Raw genomic sequence first — 9,145 nt, 5'->3', positions numbered from 1 at the left:
TCTACAAGAGCTAGTTCCAGGATAGGTTCCAAAGCTACACAGAGAAACCCTGTCTTGAAAACAAACAAACAAACAAACAAAAAAAAACAAAAACAAAAACAAACCCTAAGACATTAACCCATGCATATTTCAAGAGTGAATATACTGTGGTCAGAGACCCACTCAGGGGTTAGCTCCCCTGCCTGTAGATAAAGAAATGAAAATAAATATGTTAGTAGTTTGAAAATTTCTCACCTTGGTTTCCTGACCCACGGAATCAAAGTTGGCATACATAGAAAAGTTCCATAAAATACCCTATCCACTGGTAAGCCAGTCCATTTTTTTGTTTGTTTTAGTATTGTATCTCTGTGGGGAATACACAAAACAATCTGTATTTGTATTTAAAAGATACAAAACTGTCTTTTAAAAAGTGAAAGAAAAGAGTACATAGGGTTAATAGTATTTGTCAGATTTTCTTAACCATATGCTTTTAGTCCAATTTAGATATTTCTGATAGTGGTTTTGGATGAGATTTCTATTGAAATTTATGGACTCTTACTAAAGCATACTTTAATATGTAATACAGACAGGCTTCATACAATCGATACCAGGCTTGAAGAGATGTTGCCTCAATTTTGCCCAAGCAAGCAAGAATCCATCAGATTGCCCTTGGTCTCATCAGCCACCTTTACTTTCATTTACTCTCCCTGGTTCTACAGTAGGTTATTTTTGGCCTCAAACTTCAACACTTTGCATTCTCTCTAGGCTGCAAGGTGTCCCCATCATATTCATCAAGCCTCCAAAATTACATGAGCCAATTCCTTAAAATGAGTTTCTTTCCCTCCATAAAACAGCTTATTGGTTCTGCTTCTTTGGAACACTAATAAACACAAGACAGTAGACACATGACATCACACATTGCTATGGCAGAAGATAATGAATTACAGTGATGCAACCTAAGCCATAGCCCTAGAGAGTTTTGCATCAGATTGGTGGCTTTGCTATTAAAGTTAACATGTTGCTGGGTATTGGTGGCACACGCCTTTAATCCCAGCACTCGGGAGGTAGAGGCAGCCAGTCTACAGAGCGAGTTCCAGGACAGGCTCCAAAACAATAAAGAGAAACCCTGCCTCTAAAAAACAAAACAAAACAAAAAAAAAGTTCACATATCTTCTGATATATCATATAAGTCTACTGGTCTGAAAATTCTTTCCCTTTTTAAGTTTTATTAATGTATGCCTACGGTTTGTGCATTTTATAAAGGAGTCTCATGGATCCAAGGCTAGTTTAGAAATCCTTTTGTAGTTGAGGGATAAACTTCTGACCCTCCCCAGTGCTGAGATTACAGGCAGGAACCACCACACTGGGTTCTACAGTGCTGGGAAACAAATCTAGGGCCTTGTGCTTGCTTAGCAAGTACTATACCTCTGTATTACATTTCTAGCCCTACATATTGTATTCATTTTAGTACACAAGGAGAACGAATAGAAAGCCTAAGTTGAGGTGGAACAGAAAACCAATTAATACAGCAGGAGATCTGGAAGGTTTCTCTTTGTAGAGTCTGAATCAAGGGAAGCTTAAGGAAGGATATTACAAAAGCATGCAACAAAACAGATGCAATCTTCTGCAACTTTTTGTTGATGAAATTCAAAGCATATTATAATCATTTCATATATTTTTAGAAATGGAAGCCTATCAATAACAGGAAAATTATAGAGATAATAACATCTTGTTTAAATAGGAGATTCAATGTTAGTGCTGTCAATTATTAAAATTAATTTAAAGTACACCAGTTAAAGCAGATCTGTAGTAAGATTTACATATTTACTCTTTGAAATTTTCTTTTAAATAGGAACTACCAAACACTGAAGACAGTCATGAACATATGGTATTAATTGATATTCAACAATTGGAAGGCATTTATAGAATTATAGCAAATTATTTTTATGATAATTGCAGTTTAGCACTTCATTACATTGTACATTAATCAGTTCCAAATGAAAGTTAGGTGGAAGCTCTTCAATTATACAGTTAATGGATCTTAAAATATGGAATATTCCTTTGTACTTGAATCAAGGTCTAAAAACTTTTCTAGAACTGCATTGAGCTTGATTGGCAATGGAATTCTACTTTTTGTTTTGTCAAGCATGTACAAAACAAGCTGTATTATTCAAGTACTATAAGACTGATATGGCTCAGTATATCATGTGCAAGTGTGGCTTGATACTGAACTAACTAAAGAGTGTGAGCTTCATTAAACACATTTCCAGAGCCATTCTCTTTATCATGGTGGTTGCATGAGTTCTTCTCATTTGAAAAAAAAAAACAAGTGCACTTTTAATACGGAGCTCAAAAAATTCATAAATGCAACTTTACAACTGCAAAGCCACCAAACTGTTGTGTGTAATTTGGGATACTTAGGCTCAGTTTCTCACACAAGAAATAATAGTAATAACAGGAGTGATGCTGTCTAAGTCCCTGAGAACAATGGAATTCATGGTTGACAGAATTGGCTTAACAACACATGATAGACCCAAATATTTTCCAACAAAGCATCTTTTTAGAAGTCATCCCAGGAAAGTCTTCACCACTGACTCTCACAGGTTCACTTGGAGCAGGTTTCCTCTCACCACATGCACTTTTTTACTATTCAGCAACACGTGTCTTAGCAGATTCCACTTCGTGTGGTGCTAATGTTTTGTTCTGTTTTTTAAACATCCTGCCTATGGTTATTTAGAGCAAGTACTCAAAGAGACAAGGAAATAATTTGCCTTCCTTTTCTCATTAGCCTTATTTTAAAATAGACTATATTGTTCTCAATGTCTTTAATGCCCCTAATTGACAGACTAATAATCTTTATTATGTTAATTTTCTTACTACACATACTTTCAGCTACTGAAACCAAATTACTACCAATAAATTATTTTCCTTGTTCATCTAAGAGAGGTTTCCCAAAACTTACTTTAGTTTTAATTTTATTTTTGCTAAGAAGTTCTACTTAATGGGAAAGTCGATTTTAAATTTTCTATCTTTTCTAAACATTACTTTACTATGATGTAGGAACACTGTGATGAGTGCTAACATTTTATCACAGCTATCATAACAGTGAATGACTAACACAACATTTTTCAATAAAATGCAACAAGATCTTCTACAGTCCACTGTGAACCATGCTATTACCGTACTGATGCACAGTACCAGTGGTGCTTTTCACAGCTTTGCTCATCATACAATACATGTCACAAGACAGTTGAAGAGAATTGAAATGACTGGGCATTTCACATAATGCCACAGTGGCCCACTCTGGATGCACTAGGATCACCAAATGAATCAAAATGGGATGTCTTCAAAAAGAAAAATGTGCTCTATGAGATAAGATAAAAATGCCCATAAACGACAGTCCTGACACAGTGCTGAAGATTTCAGAGTCACACAGACATGCTGTGGTACCTGTACAAATTAACAGTATATTATACCTCAAAACAAATTATAAACATTATAAGGCTTTGTATACATCTTCAGATTAGATGCATACTTGGAAAACAGCTCTGAACCAGCCAATGTGGAAGACTACCTCTGTTGAGTGGGGTACAGGTCACAAATTCTATCGCTTTATCTCCCCCCCCCCCATCCCATACTGCTTCTTGTCAATCCTGAGGAAAGAAAGTAGCCTCTGTCACATGCTGATGCTGCCATTAATCCCTCAGATCATGTGCCCAGGATTAATGCAGCCAAAGACTGGACTGAAACCAGGATGCAAAATAAACATCCCCCCTAAGGCATGGTGCTTAAAGACCCAACACAGAAACTGGTACCAGAGAGATGAGATCACTGAGCTCTTATGATTGGACTGTGAGGGAAAAATGGAGAAGTCTGGAGAAGTGGGTGAGAGAAAGCCTCAAATGCTGTAAGCAGAGTTTACTGGGTTAGAAGACCAGAGAGTAGATAGCAGACTGTGCCAGCAAAGTTTTAGAAGACAACAAAGACCCGTGAGAACTGAGTAGATGTCATTTTTATAAGATATAAAAACAGCAACAAGCTGTTTACATTTCAACTGTGCCTGAGACTGTGGGAGTTTAATGGTGATGGATTAGTTAATATAGTAGAGGAGATTCTTAAAGTCATTCCAGGATTCAAACAGTACACAGTTATTGAAAGTTGCTATTAATCAGATTTATGGTATGAATAGGAGAAATGCAAATTAGAAAGACCGGAAAAACCTTCAGTTTGGTCTCAGAAGTCTGTAAAATTAGAGCTAAAGATGATATGATTTCTGAAAAGACTTGCACCATTAAAATCAGCCAAGCAGTATACATTGAAACAGCAGCAAAGGTGCTGTGAGGGTATCTCCTGAATTGTCCAGGTATCACCAATGGCAGGCTCAAGGATAAGAGAGAGCCAATAAATTTAGAAGAAATTCTCTTGAGAAAAGAGAGCCTCTAGAGCACCCATTTGCAGACTGAATAGGATTTCTTTCACTGTACTCAGTTGTCTGATGTCTGCCTATTGCTCTAGTTGATGGCATACTTTTATATTGTCTATATGATGCTGGTCTTACAGGCATACAAAATGTAAGCATTAAAGGATCATGGAAGCTTCCACCAAGATTTGAAAGGAAATCCTGAAAGGTTGGGCAATACATAGGTTTGGAGTCCCTGCAGGCAGCCCCTCTAAAGCAATGTGTAAAGCTGAGGTTGTGGCATAAGCTAAAACTGAGATGCTAGAAAGTAGAAGACACACCAAGAATGAGAAATTATACCTGAGGAAAGGCACTGGCAATGAGTGGAGCCAGATCCCCCAAAAGAGCCCATGTGGGGTGCAAACAACAAGGCCAGAAGGTTGGGGCTGCACTACTGGAGGTCACAATGATGCAAGTCATGGAGCTAAGCATTCAATGACGCCCCTCTGGTTCATCTTGTTTCAGTAGATTCTTCTCCTTTCCCCTTTTCCAATCAGAATATTTCTTCACGGCCACTTTATCTCGGTAGTATATAATTATCTTTTTATTTTACAGGGGATCCAAGTTAAGAGTTTTACACCACGTCTCAGAAAAGATGCTGGTCTTGGGCTTCCGAACAATATTAAGACTGTCAATATTTGGGGGACTCTTGGAACCATTCTATGTGCATTTTGTACATAAACCTTTCTGTACAAAGGATAAGAGTGGAATACTATCATCTGAAAATGAAATGTCCTCTCAAGCTCATGTTTTATAACATTTGTCTCCAGCTTAGGAGATGGTGGGACTTAGAGAAAGTAGATCACTGGAAAGGGACCTCTAAAGATTATATCAAGCATTTGGGCCTATTCTCCTACTATTTCCTGTCTTTGTCACATGCTCCTGCTGAATGACACTCTGTTTCATCCAGGCTTATGTATAATTAATGGAATCAGACCATGGACACAGCCTAAATAAGTAATTCCCCCTTTTGAGCCCTGCCAGGTATTTTGTCACAGTGATGAAATGTCTAACTAACACACTCATTTACCAAACGATCTGGAGATGGTTTATAGCAACAATTACCTAATGGTCAAAGACTGACTGGCATTGTATAGTCACTATATAACTATGCATAAAATAAGGCTAGAGGGGTAACTCAGTTGGTAGAGTGCTGGCTAGCATGCATAAAAACATGGGTTTAATCCCAAGTACCACAAAAAAAGAAAAAGACACATTAAAAAATCAGAGATGGTGGTACACACCTGTAATCTCCATGGAGGCAGTAGGATCAAAAGTTCAAAGTCATCTTCAACTATATAACGAGTTTAAGGTCAGACTGAGATATGAGACCCTGCCTTTAAAAAAAAAAGAAAGAAAAGAAAAGGTCCAAAACAATATCATTACTAACTAACAGGAAAAAACTACACAATATACAAATTATTAGCTCCTTTCACTTGTGACAACTGAAGACACATGAAAAGAAACTACTTTGAAATCTGAGAGGCAAACGTCTCTAAGAAGACATGGGATACGGACACTGGCCTACCTGGGTCTGAAAAATAGAAGAACATAAAGAAAGGAGCAAAAAGATTCTAGTTAAAAGTTGTAAACAAATAACCCAGGCCAAATAAAAGTTGTGAGAACATCAACCCTGATATGCACAGACTCAAGGAAATTTGCAGACATGAATATTTAGTGAGTTTTTAAAGGCAAATTCCAGGCTGGGAGGAGAATAGAAAAAGCTTCCCTTTGTGACACAGGCCTGGAAAAAGCAGACACCATGCTGGAGAAATACTTAGCCTCCTCCTCACAAAACAGAAGCTATAAGCCACCCAGAGAAGCAGCAAACTGTCCTGTATCTCCAAAGTTTGAAGCTTTCCAAAGTCAACAGGAATACCCTACCGCCCTTAGAGTCCAAGGACCTGCCTAACAGTGTGATGGGACCAGGATGTCAACAAGAAGACACCCACCCACCCCTCTTAGAACAAGAGGACCTGCCTAACAGTGGGATGGAGACAGGGCACTGGGTCTCTTCTTTTTATACCTCACCAGGCTAGTAAGCATGGAGTGAATCAACTACTACAACAAGTAGAGAAAGATTCTATGTTCTCTCTGTGGTGTAAGCACACAGGGAAGACTCGGGCATTGATAAAACAATAAACAAATGGAAAAATCATTCAGGCAAACCAACACTAACCTTCAACACAAGACAATGCTAGAAAAAACTGAGGGAACCAATTTAAAAATCTAGACCTAGTTCTTTCTGACTGGACTGACTCTATCCTAACAGCCTAGCAGAGGATATGGACCCATTTCTACACATCGATATTTTTCCTGTAGTATCTATAATCCTACACAACATACCTAGCTATCAACCAAAATTTACCAAATACACACACACACACACACACACACACACAATCTCTTACATGAGAAGCTATGATAGGAACCTAACAATCAACAAAGTTGATGAAACTCATAACTGATGGCATCTATTTTCCCTATGAAGCAACAATCAGTTGTTACCTAATAGTAAATAGGGACAATGTCTGAGGGAAAGGTTGAGAAAAGAAGTTTTAATTAAATGTTCTAGGACAGTGGTTCTCATACTTTGGTGTGCATCAGAATAATATGGAGGATTCACTGAAGTGCCAATTGCCTGAGTTCACGCCAAGAGTTTTACGATTCACTGAGTGTAGAACGGGGTCTACAGCTTTCCACTTCTACCACTATCCTAGGTAATGGTAAAGTTTGTGGTCTAGGGACCATACTTTAAATGTTTTGCTGTGGGGAACAGGAGAAGGAATAGACAGGGACACAAAACCAATGATAGAACGTGGGACCAAAACCAATTTACTCCTTGGAGATTAGACAAATGGTTGTAATTTGAAAAAGAAGTCAAGGTATTCAAGGAGATGACAAACTGGAACTATTTGCCAGCATATAAGAACACAAATGGCAAAAATAATTGGAGTCTCATATACATAAAATTCAGTGGGAAGGAAAATGAGTGAGCTGAGGAATTAGAGATTACAGGAAGAGACAAGAAAACAAGGTATTTCGGGGGAAATCATCCTGGGTAGCAAGACAAGAGACAAATGACTTTAAGGGTGTCAAGAAACTGTGACCATGTTAACATGTAAGGTCCCTACACATAGGACAACATCTAAAACAATATCAAAAGCGCATTCTAACTCTTGGAAAGTGAAAACAAGAGGATCAGAGTTAAAGATGCTCTTCAGTTACATAGTGAGTTCAAGCCAGGCCTTGGTACAGAAGACTCTCAAAACAAATCAAATGTAAACAAGCAAACTATCCCACATAAGCTTCTATTTAACATAAAGGAGAAACTTTGAGATTGGTAAAAGACAAACAGGAAATAATAGTCATGCTGTTGAAAAGACTGTCATATAAGATTCCTTTTAGCAGAGAACAGACAAGTGATGAACAATGGAACCTGGACAATACTGAGTAACCAATGCCCTATACAATGAAGACACAAAGAAGTTTTCAATACAAGGGCTAGGGGTAATTATATTTGAAGTCTCCAAATCCAAACTATTATTAGATTCAAGGAGTCTCTTACAGGACAAATTACAAGACACACCAGGAAGTATAATCAGCAACACCAGAAAAAGATCCTAGAAGCAAGCAAATAACACAATCATTCAAGTTTTTCTAAGCATTCTAAAGCTAGTATTAAGATAGGAAATACTTGGTTCATGACCAAAGAAGCTATAAACAATGCTAAGGAAACTAAAATTGCCTGCTTCATCTTACTTCATTTTTTGAGATCATCTTACTAGGCTGGCTTTGAACTCCTAATAAGACTTCTGCCTCAACTCCATGCATGCTGAGATGATAGACATTTGCCATTAGGCCTACCTTTGCATATAAAACACTCTTGATATGCAAAGAAGACACTTTGCATATAAAACCTCAGAACAACCTTTTGTAGAACATAGGAAAAATAATTTTTCAATGTCATCTGATTATTAATAGGAAGAGTAAGCTTTTATTCAATCCAGTCTGAATATAAATATTATTATTATTGTATAGATTGTGTATATGTATGTGTGTGAGTGAGAACCAGAGATATGGGGCAGGGAGAGAGATAGAGAGACAAAGAAAAACAAGACAGAAACCGAGAGAGACAGATGCAGATCTTCACCTTTCCCTCCTTTCCTCCAAGCCCAATCCCCCAGTCTCATCCTAGTTCTGAAGGAGACCAAATGCTTTGGCCTCTCCTCATTCTCTGTCCCCATTCCCAGGGAACTAAGAAGATCCTGGTGCAATACTCTTTACTTTCCTCTCTCCTGTGGACTCTCTCAGCCCTACTCCAGACCCTCCCCATTCCCAAGTATCAGCTACCAATACCTAAAAGCACATTTTACCTGGAACCCCCAGTGGCCACAGGTTTCAGGATTCCAGAAGAATTTCCAACCAGGCACCACACAGCCACCACACTTTCGTATGAACCAGAGAGGGCAAGAGAAGCCAAGGAACAAAAACACCCACCCAACATAAAAAAGACAAGATATTAGCACCTAGGATTACAATCTTCCTAAAACCAGATGTCTAGATACCAGTGGAAAAAAACACAATAACAGCCAGGACAATATGTCTCCACTAGAGTCTAGCAACCCTATCCCAGCAGACCCTAAGTACTGCAACACAGCTGAAGCAAAAAAAAAAAAAAAAAAAAAAAAAAAAAAAAAAAAAAAA

Source organism: Cricetulus griseus, chromosome 3 (genome assembly GCF_003668045.3).
Source record: "Cricetulus griseus strain 17A/GY chromosome 3, alternate assembly CriGri-PICRH-1.0, whole genome shotgun sequence".
Lineage (NCBI taxonomy): Eukaryota > Metazoa > Chordata > Mammalia > Rodentia > Cricetidae > Cricetulus > Cricetulus griseus.
The sequence above is the reverse complement of the archived record's forward strand: the minus strand, read 5'-3'. Positions refer to the sequence as shown.